Below are 9,580 nucleotides of genomic sequence, written 5' to 3' on the forward strand. Positions count from 1 at the left end.
GTCTAGAGGGAGGCAAGCGTCGCTTGGATTCCTGATCCTCTCAAGAGCGTGGCTTGGTATAGCCTCTTGTATCATCTTTTGTATGTATCAATATTCATATGATTGCTACAATTGATTCGACATTGTTCTTAATATTATTCATGTTCCTAGTTATAATGTTCATCGTCTACTTTGATTATATACTTAGCATTATGTTCAAGCATAAGTTCGTATAGCGCTCGCTCTGGTGTACACAGGGTGAGTGGTCGACATTGTGTAAGCATGGTGCTTATACATTGTTTACCTACGGATGCACCCTATATTCCAGGCCATGTGTGCCACACCCCTAAATTTTTGATTTTGGGTTATGCATAGAAAACACTAAATAAAATAAATTATTTTAATATTTGGGTAAAATTTACCAAGTTTAGTTTGAGCTAGCGCAAATTTAGTTATAGGAAAATATGAATTTTCAAAGTTTTCTAATTTTGATAGATGTTTGGATGATGTGATGTTTGCTTGTTGCTTCTTTGTGTGTCGTGAGTGAGTAAAGTTTTCAAAACGCGCTTAGTAAGTCGTTTATCTGTCCCTGGCTCATCTCTATCTTTTCCTATAATCAAATTCTTGCTTTCTTGATTCAAATAATTTCATTCGGAGTTTCTCAAGATCCTCTTCTTCTGCTCCAAATCATTCCTTTGAGTTCATCATCCATCTACATATCTCTAAAAACTTTCCAAAAATTATTTTAGCTTTTTCTTAAACTTTTTCTCCCTTTTCTATGACCATAATTTAATTTTTAGATGCTCCAAAATTATCCTATCATGAGCTCCAAATATTTTATTTGAGTTCTTCATCCTTGAATCTGTCTCCAGAATTTTTCCAGGGATTTTTCTAAGCTTTGGAGCATTTTTCGTGATATAAATGGTAATTCTAGACTTTCTAGAATTATTTTTATTTCATGATATTGATTAATTTCGAAATTTGGAAAATGCATGCCCAATTTTCCATAGTCCCTAGAAGCCCATGTGCAATAATCCTAATAAATCCTAAAGGCCCATGCATTTATTTACTAATGGGCTTTAATGATTATTTAGGCCCATTAGTAAATGTGGAGGGTGCAACATCAATTAGTATCATATTGCTAGTTTATGTAGATGTGGGGAGCTCTTCTCCCAATAAATATGTACCAACCCCTTGGGAAAAGCACACCAAACCTACCGTAAGGGGAGCCCCTAGTTTGGGAAATCCCTCGTGTAGTAAATTAGAATTTTCTCCTCCTCTCGTCGTCGTCGTCACCGCGCTGCCCAACCCATCCATCCTCTCCTTCATACAACAAGTCGAGTCCACGCCTACGCAGCTGCTGTTGCCATGGCCGTGTGGTGGCTGCACGGGAGGCCAAAGGACGAAGACGAGGTAATTACAAAATTACCACCAGTTCGTAATATCGTCGTCGTATATTCGTTTTAAGTCCATTTCGAGTCGTTCCAATTGCGTTGGATTCATATCGATATGATCTACATGCCAGTGTCGTTGTTTTTCATGTCAAGTGACTTTTATATATATGATTAAATATTAATTTGATTAATATGCATGCAACTAGTTTTTATAAATAAAAGCAACATAATTATATACAATGCTCTTTGCAAATAATTTTTAACATGACTAGTTGCTAACATAAATATGTTTCTAAATTATAATATGTTTATTCTAAACACACATATCAAATTTGATTAGATGTTCTCACATGTTAGTTTGTATTTGCAAGTTAAAGTTGAATTGGCATAATTGATATCAAAATATTTATAAATAAAATATGATTAGCTTCAACTTAGTTTTTAAGTATAAATATGATTTGTTAATCTAAATTAATGCTACTCACATAGTTTTTCCTAATTAACATAAATCAAGCTTATAGTCTTCTCTTTTCTTTTATAATATAAAACCCTATAGTTGTTTCTTTACAACCGTAGTTCCGATTAGCGTGTTTTTCACGTCTGTGTGTTCGTAATAACGTGTAGAACATCTTTAAAACCTTTTTACTTGCTATTTTATATGTTTGGTGTACTGTTCTAATTTAGTTCTATTGTTTGCTTCATGTATGATTGTATAGATGCTTGTGTGGTGCTTTATGATCATGTCTAGTCGATGAGCTTTACGTGTTGAACAAGAATGAGTTCCATTGAAGTCTAGGCGGAGTAGGTTCATCCTTCACAACTTCTTCATCTTCCTCATTCTCATTCTTTGGGGATTGATTCATCCGGTGTCAGGATGCTCGATGTCTCCTCTTGGAGCAGGACTTCTTTGGCTGTTCATAAGTTGTATAACTATTGAAATAACATCGTACCTTTTCTCCTAAAAATTGGAAGTGGACTTGTCCAGATCTGATGTAGATGATCATGTTGGTAGTGTTGAGGAACAGTTTCCAAAGATGATAGGTACATCTTCTTGTTCACCCATGTCTAGAACCATGAAGTCGGCAGGGGCATAGTGATCATGTATTCTTACCATGATATCTTCTGCTATTCCCTCTGGAAATCGGATTGATTGGTCCGCCATCTGTAATTGCATATATATAGGGAACAAAGGTTCATCACCAAATAAGTATTCATATATTACCTTGGACATTATGTTGACACCTGACCTAATGTCGCAAAAGGTCTTGTGGAATATTCTTTGTCCAATGGTACACTCGATCGTTGGTACTCCTGGATCGTCCTTCTTGGTAAGGAATGCTAAAGAGAGGAGGTGGTCATACTCCGATCGAAGTGTGTTGATCATATTGACTTATTCTTCTTGTGGCTGCCTATCCTTATTCTTCCTTCTTCTCTTGTTGTTTTTCTTCTTGATCACTGTTGTCTCTTTGGGCAAGTACGGCATTTGTGGAAGACCAGGTGATTCCAAGATACGATTCTTGAAAATGAATTTCTCCTTCTTATCCTTGATTGTGAAGCAGATCTTGGCATTGTCTGTGTAGATGATGGCTTTTGCGGTGCTTAGGAAAGGTCGGCTAAGGATAATGGGTGCCCATACATCTCCACCTGTTTCCAAAACCACGAAATCTATAGGTACATAGGACTGTCCCACTTGAACAATGGCATCTTCAAGAACTCCCTTGGGGTAGCAGAGTGACTGATCTACAAGTTGAAAATGCATGTTTGTGTACAACAAAGTATCTCCATTAATTTTATCATAAATTACCTTAGGCATGATGTTGACACTTGCTCTGAAGTCACAGATAGCTTATGGGAAAATGTGAGGTCCAATGGCTATGGGGATGATAGGTCTTCCTAAATCACCTTTCTTTTTAGGCAAGGAATAGTCTATCCACCATCCTGTCGATGGTTGTATACAGTAGTATGCTGCATTGTGAATATCGATAAGATTCATAGTTTCTAGATCTTCCGGTTGCCCTAGAATCTTACCTTTATCGGTAGGAGGAACAGCGACCGCCAATTGAGCTATTTGTGATTGTATCATTTTATTAAAGCTATGCTGTTTTTAATGGCAGAGGAGAAGCTATCCATTCTATTATTTATGTTTTCTAAGATTTTATTATTAGAAGCTAGTTTTCTAGATAAGCCCTCCTTAATTTTAGATTGGCCAGAAATTAATTCTCTCAAGGGTGGTTGATTATTGAAATTGTTACCTTGATAGTTACCTTGGAAATTACCTTGGCAGTTTGGCCTTTGTTGCTGATTCTATCCTTGATTTTGTTGAGGATGAAAGTAGTTGTTGTTGATGAAGTTCACATCCTCGTGGGTTTTAGGACAGTTGTTTCCTAAATGCCCGGTGTTGCCACACTTTTCACACGTCATGCGGGAATCATGAATCTGCATGATTTCTTGCTTATCATTAGCTCAGTCTTCGAGCTTCTTCATGAGCAGGTCCATCTTGACAGACAACATATCTACCTCCTTGAGTTGATGCATACCTCCACCTCTCTTGCGGGTCTGAAGACGTTCTTCATTCCATCCTTGGTTAGAGGCCATCTTCTCCACGAGAGCTGTTGCACCTGGGATTGTGAGTGATAGGAAAGCACCTCCAGCAGTAGCAGCCATATTCTCATGGGTGCTATTGGTCAACCTGTGTAGAAAGTCTACATGAGTAGCCAATTCTCCATCCCATGATGATGACATTCTGATATGTAGTCTTGAAAGTGTTCCCATGCCTCAGGGATAGATTCATCATGTTGCTGCTGAAAACTTGAAATTCTTCCACGTGGAGCATTGGTATTGCCTATGGGAAAGAACTTTGCTAGGAAGGCAGAGGCGCAGTTGTCCCATGTAGTGTTTCTCTCTTTGTTGGCGTAGAACCACTGCTTCACCTTCCCCAAAAGAGGTGAAGTAGTTTGGCGTCTGTGGTTACTCCCTTAATGGTGAAAGTATTGCAGATCTCTAGGAAATGTTGGAGATGAGCACTCACATCTTCATGTGCCTTTCCACAAAACTGGCTAGCTTGCACCATGTTGAAGAGAGCTGGCTTGAGTTCAAAACCATTATCTCCGACATTGACCGCCGGTCCAGTACAAATGTTGGCCATAGGTGGAGCAGAGAAGTCACGAAGGATCTTGTCAGCCATGGCTTCAAAAACTAGTGTTAAGCTGCGCCTTGTCTGGTTGTCTTCCGATTCTAAAGCTAAAACTTTTAACGCTTCTGGATCTTCAACGTAGTTTGTCGGAAGGTCAAAACTGGTCATACATTACCCTATCTAAGATATAAAAAGTAGACAGAACAAGGGTAAGCCTGCTTGAGCAGAGGTCAATGGTTATCTTGATCATATCAATAACTATAAGTTTATCAATATTTCATGGTTGCCTAGCTACCTTCCCTGGTAACGGTGCCAGAAATGTTTGTTGGTGTTTATTATGTTGTCACTTGTTTAAGTGGTCACCTAATGTTTGTTGATATTTCTTAGCATCACTTTTACTAAGTTCTCATCCCTAGCTATGGTGCCAGAAATGCTTGTTGGTACTACCTAGTGCCACTTCTAGAATGACACTAAGAAGTACTTTAAGTATTTTATGTGACTAGAAAGAATATAAATATATGTATATGAAAGGATCTGCAAGCGCATAGATAATTATACCATTGTACTACTTCACCCAGGAGTATTCTAAGTATCATTATTTATATTTTTACCTCAGGGAAGGACGAGCAGTTGGAATATATTGATAACTTATACATGTGATGGAGAAATAAACCATAACTAAACTTCTACTCACAACAGGGGTAAGTCAAGAGATAAATATGATAAGTAATGATAAATGATCACTCAGAGTACTCCTTTCTATGGCATTAGCATTGCTAAGTAGAATATTAGATGAATAATTCCTAAGTCATTCTTAATTACAAGTCAAAGCATACGTTGATTAGTGCAATTACACTTAATAGTCATTGCTAAGATCAACTTCATATCTACACATAAGGGATATTACTAAGGAAGATTAAGAACAGAGCTTGTCTTTCTTCATAACTAGATCCTATTTGTCCTATATTCGGGGAGTGGACTACAAAGGACCCAACGGTAGTGTCACATCTGCGATCTACCACATGGCTCGGAGTATAGGGTGCATCCGCAGGTAAACAACGTATAAGCACCATGCTTACACAATGTCAACAACTCACCCCTAGTACCTTAGAGCGAGCGCTATATGAACTTATGCTTCAACATGATGATAATCTAACTATACTAAGCATATAATCAAAATAGACGATGAACATGCTAACTAGGAACATGAATAATATTAAGAACAATGTCGAATCAATTATAGCAAACATATGAATAATGAAATTACAAAAGAGGATACAAGGGGCTATACCAAGCCACACTCTTGACAAGATCCGAAATCCAAGCAAAGATTGCCTTCCTCTAGACCCAGCCTAGCTAGCCATGCCCTAGAATATGGTAGAGCTCTGAGGATTAGGGTTTTTGTCTTCTTGACTAACTTGATCAGGGTTTGATATACTAGGGGGTGGTAGGGGCAGCTATATATAGGTCATAGCATCCATTCTGAGCCCTCGGATCAAATCGACTTGAAACAACGACGTAGATGCAAACCCTAAGGCGGTGGAGAACCGATGTTTGAAGGAGGAGGCTGACAGTGGGGCCCATAGGCCAGCTAGCCTATAGGTGGGGTCGGTCGGCCCCACCTGGCAGCCACTTAGGCCCTGTCGCGGTGTGGTGTCCTGTGGAGTCTTCTAGATCCTTCTGGTGTCTGTTTCGCTACGGATAAGCGCGTATAACTCTGACATCTAGGTCCACCTTGATAGTTTTCTGGATAAACCCTGCAGAAAATACAGATTCACCAAAACATGTGGAATTTGTTAGTTTAAACCCCCTAAGTCTACATTGGTAATTACATTCATGCCCTTATTCAAGTTATATTAACAGTTTATACTGTTTGTTAACTACTGTCAACAACGGTTGACCGCTAACCCTTTTATCCTAATCCACTCTATGAGTTTTGGTGTTCTTGTTGACATTTTGTAGGATGATGCACAAGATTAAGACCAAGTTTACCCAATCGTATCCATTTCACTTCACCCAATGAATGAGAAGAACATACGCTGGCAAGACTGCTCTAAGAAGGATCACTCAACTTCACTATTCGACCATGCAACATTTAGCTTGGGGGAAGAGCATCCCCCATGTATCTAGCTAAGTATTTCTTTCCTTTTGTTATTCTTAAGTTTGCTTTACATTTCCTAGTTTAAAAAAGATGTATAACTAAAAACAAAATAAATAGTGTGTCTAGATTTCCATAAGTTTGATTTTTAAGAGCTGAATAAGTAAAAGGAATCTGAGGATAATCTCTTAACTTTGAAATGATGAATAGTTGCTCTATTGTAATTCCTTTCAAGTATCTAGTTTTCAGCCTTGAATTCTCCCAAGTTTTGGATACGACTGTTTTGATATAAGAATTAAATCTGAACTTGAAACTCGTGGGTAGCATATGCTTGATCTAAGTCTAGGTAATTGACGGATATGATATGAGAAGGTCTGAGCTGCTGTTTATCTTGTTCCAAATGATACTAAAGTTCTGGAGATTTATCTTTTAAAAAAAATATAAAAATACTTCATGATGAGTTCCTATATGACAAAGCTTGAATTCCTACCAGAACTAAATATGATATTTAGACTAGGAAAACTTCCACTCATATATGCTGCTTGTTTTACATTGAGTTTAGTCAAGCTTTGTTGACCCTTATGAGAGGTTTGTCATGCTCTTAAAATCAAGATCATGCACACACCACCCACATATGCACTACTCCTACACTGGGGGTAGGCGTAAAAATACCATTCCATCTAGATCCACCAAAAAAATGATATACTCCTACACTAGGAGTAAAACATCAAAAAACATTTTTGATAGGTTTTCCATTCCCCAAAACATTTTTGCAAAAGAAAGAAGCTTGGGGCTATGCAAAAGTTATTCATAAAAAAATAAGAGTTGAGAAAAAATGGACATGTGTCTGAGATATTGAAAACAATAGGTACTCAGATGCCCGCCTGAAAAAAAAATGAAAAGAGAAAAAGAGATATGAATAAGATAGCCCATGTTTTCTTGCAAAATTGTTTCTCACTTCCAAAAGAGAAATAAGTTTTCAAGGAGCATAGTAGAATTAGGTTAGCCACCATATATATCCACCATACATCCACACACATGCACATCTTGATTTGATTGTATGACTCAACTCTCTTTGGATCCGAGGTTTGACTTTACAATACATGTATTGCAAGTATGCTCTTTCATGCTTTTTCCACTCATATGAGCTCCACATAAGCCTTAGTTGCAGGAAGATAAAGGCATTATTGCCTTGGTGAGGATCCACAAATACCACATATATTGAGAGACTTGAGAGTGTCATACAAAGGAAGCTCTGAGTTTTATTTTAAAAACTTATAAAAACTCTAGAATAATGGTTGAACAAAGAACTTGAGACATAGTGCTTGACTTGATTGTTCTGTCTTTCAGTTGCTCAAGATCCAAGTGAAGGCTAAGAAGCCCTAGGGTTAAAGGTAATATGAATAAGTTTGAAAGTCAGATCAGTTTATTCTAATCCAGAGGAGAATTCTTGTTTGACGGCATGTGTACTTTTGAGGAGTGAAAATATTGATGCAACTCCTGATCCATTAGTTGAGTTTAACATTCCTCAAGGACGAGCAAAGGTTAAGCTTGGGGGAGTTTGTTGATGGTAGTTAATGAACATTATAAACCGTCAATATAATATGAATAAGGGCATGAAAGTAATCACCAACATAGACTTAGGGGTGTAAACTAACAAATTACATGAGTTTTGGTGAATCTGTGTTTTCAGCAGGGTTTACTAAGAAAACCGTCAAGGTGAACCTAGATGTCAGAAGTAATCGCGCTTATCCATGGAGTAAACCACTCTAGAAGGTTCTAGAGGACACACCAAAGGAGACTACGACAGGCAGCTAGGTGGGGCCGACCGGTCCCACCTATAGGCTGGCCAGCCCCTAGGGTCCACCAGTCAGCTCCCCATGCAACGTCGATTATCCACCACCTTAGGGTTTGCATCTACACCGTCTTTTTAAGTCAGTTTTGATCCGAGGGCTCAGAATGGATGCTACGGCCTATATATAGCAGCCCCTACCACCCCACTAGATATCAAACCCTAATCAAGTTAGTTGAGGAGATAGAAACCCTAATCATCCTCAGAGCTCCACCATATTCTAAGGCATAGCAAGCTAGGCTAGGTCTAGAGGGAGGCAAGCTTCGCTTGGATTCCTGATCCTGTCAAGAGCGTGGCTTGGTATAGCCCCTTGTATCCTCTTCTGTGTCTATCATTATTCATATGATTGCTACAATTGATTCAACATTGTTCTTAATACTATTCATGTTCCTAGTTATAATGTTCATTGTCTACTTTGATTATATACTTAGTATAGCTATATTCTCTTTATGTTCAAGCATAAGTTCGTATAGCACTCGCTCTGTGTTGGCGGCCATTAACGATCAAATCCGATCGCCAACTAAGGTACAAAAAGAGGAGGAATTGACAATCTTAAACACATATGCATTTACTATTAACCAAGTTCCACATGTATTTGGAGGATATTATTTTGCAGGTCACAAACACAAATACATGGAATAATTCACTAAAAGGCGCTTTACGACGTTGATTCATGCAAAGGAACAAGGGAGATGCCCATCAACTCAACTCAACCGGGGCAAAGCACCACCGAGGAGTGATCCAAGTCTAGCCCATAGCCTATCATGCGAAGGTAGTGGCGAGGAGGCTCAGTCAAGGGGTGGCCAACGCTCCTCAGCCACCCCTTGCTGTGGCGGTGGCATGTGGACATGCTGAGGCGGTGGGAGCCAAGGATGCACCAAGAATAGCCACTGCACCGCCTCTACTACATGTATAAATAGAGGGGTACCCCCCCCCTCTACAAGACACACCATTTGGCATACTCACACACCACATTGAGCAACACCTCACTCTCTAGTTGTAGCTTTTACTTTTTAGTAGCCTTAGAGTAAGGCAAAGCTACCTTGGAGAGCTTGGCTCCTTGGAAGAAGAGACCTTTGGGTATGAACAGAAATATAAGTTCTTCCAAAGTTATGCTCTCATAT

General features: G+C 38.8%; 1 non-coding gene across 1 annotated transcript; it reads left to right on the forward strand.

Annotated features, from left to right (window-relative positions):
- Positions 1 to 4,097: 4,097 nt before the first annotated feature.
- Positions 4,098 to 4,206, forward strand: LOC136490327 (small nucleolar RNA R71). The gene has a single exon (XR_010767615.1). It is a non-coding gene; the product is annotated as a small nucleolar RNA R71 (small nucleolar RNA).
- The last annotated feature ends 5,374 nt before the right edge of the window (positions 4,207 to 9,580 follow it).

This window comes from Miscanthus floridulus, chromosome 10 (assembly GCF_019320115.1).
Source record: "Miscanthus floridulus cultivar M001 chromosome 10, ASM1932011v1, whole genome shotgun sequence".
Lineage (NCBI taxonomy): Eukaryota > Viridiplantae > Streptophyta > Magnoliopsida > Poales > Poaceae > Miscanthus > Miscanthus floridulus.